Below are 1749 nucleotides of genomic sequence, written 5' to 3'. Positions count from 1 at the left end.
TGTCTAACAAGGGTACAACTTAACTTTTCTAGAACTAGAGTATAAATGTTTTAACACAATAACTAAGTAAATGACACAAAGTCTATTTTAACCAGTTTGATCAAAATATTTCAAATTGTATATGAAAACACTACACTGTACCCTATGTTTGCATTAATGTATACAGCTATCATTTAATAAAAAATAAAAGCTTTTGATAATATCTAGCATTTTTCCATGATCAGAACCCTTCAGAAAATAAGCTTAAATTGGTCATTTCTTAAACTGATAGAGGTCATCTAAAGCAAATCCACAGCTAATATCAGATTGAATGAAATAAAATTGAAAACAGTTCCTCTGAGATCTGGAACTAGACAAGGATGCTGATTATCTCCACTGCTATTCAACCTAGTAATGGAAGTCTTACCCATCACAATCAGGTAAGAGAAGGTGATGAAGGGTATTCAAATGGGGTCAGAAGACATCCAACTCTCACTCTTCACAGATGATGTGATTTTATACCTGGAAAACCCCAGGGATTCAACTAAAAAACTCTTAGAAGTGATCAAGGAATACAGCAGCATCTCAGGATACAAAATCAATACTTACAAATCAGTAGATTTTATACATACCAATAATTGTCAAGTTGAAGAAAGTAGCCAAGGACTCTATTCCTTTTAAATAGTGCCAAAGAAGATGAAATATTTGGGAATTTACCTAACAAAGGACATGAAAGAACTTTGTAAAGAGAACTATAAAATTCTGAGAAAGGAGATTGCTGAGAATGTTAACAAATGGAAAAACATACCATGTTCATGGCTGGGAAGAATCAACATTGCTAAATTGTCCATATTTCCCAAAGCAATATACAAATTTAGTGGAATCCCTACTAAAGCACCACTGTTATACCTTAAAGATCAGGAAAAAAAATACTTCCTTTTATATGGAAACATAAAAAACCTCAGATGGCCAAGACATTACTCAGAAATAAAAGCAAAGCAGAAAGAATCACACTACCAGATTTTAGTCTATACTATAAATCTATAGTGATGAAAACAGCATGGTACTGGCACAAAAATAGAGAGGTAGATGAAGGGAACAGAATTGAGAACCAAGAGATGAACCCAGCCACTTATCATCTTTTTATCTTTGATAAGCCTATCAAAACCATAAATATGGGGAAAGAATCCCTATTTAACAAATGATGCTGGGTGAATTCACTGGTGATGTGTAGAAGACTGAAACTAGACCTCCACTTTTCACCATTAACAAAAATTGACTCTCACTGGATAAAAGATTTAAACTTAAGACATGAAACTATTAAGATACTAGAAGAGAGTGCAGGGAAAATACTTGAAGAAATTGATCTGAGATAATAGTGTAAGAGGAGGACCCCCCCCCCGACAATTGAAGCAACACCAAAAATAAATTACTGGGATCTTATCAAACTACAATGCTTCTGTAGAGCCAAGAACATAGTAAGTAAGGCTAGCAGACAGCCATCAGAATGGGAGAAGATATTTGCAGGTTATATTTCTGACAAAGATTTGATAAGTAGAATCTACAGAGAAATCAAACTAATTAATGAAAAAATGGAAAGTTTACCTCTTTCATGTTTACATGGATGGAGCTGGAACATTCTTCTGAGCAAAGTATCTCAAGAATGGAAGAAAAAGTATCCAATGTACTCAGTCCTACTATGAAACTAATTTATAGCTTTCATGTGAAAGCTATAACCCAATTATAGCCCAAGAATATGGGGAAAGGGGA

This window comes from Otolemur garnettii, unplaced genomic scaffold, assembly GCF_000181295.1.
Source record: "Otolemur garnettii isolate 467f Iridium unplaced genomic scaffold, OtoGar3 scaffold00175, whole genome shotgun sequence".
Taxonomy (NCBI): Eukaryota; Metazoa; Chordata; class Mammalia; order Primates; family Galagidae; genus Otolemur; species Otolemur garnettii.
The sequence above is the reverse complement of the archived record's forward strand: the minus strand, read 5'-3'. Positions refer to the sequence as shown.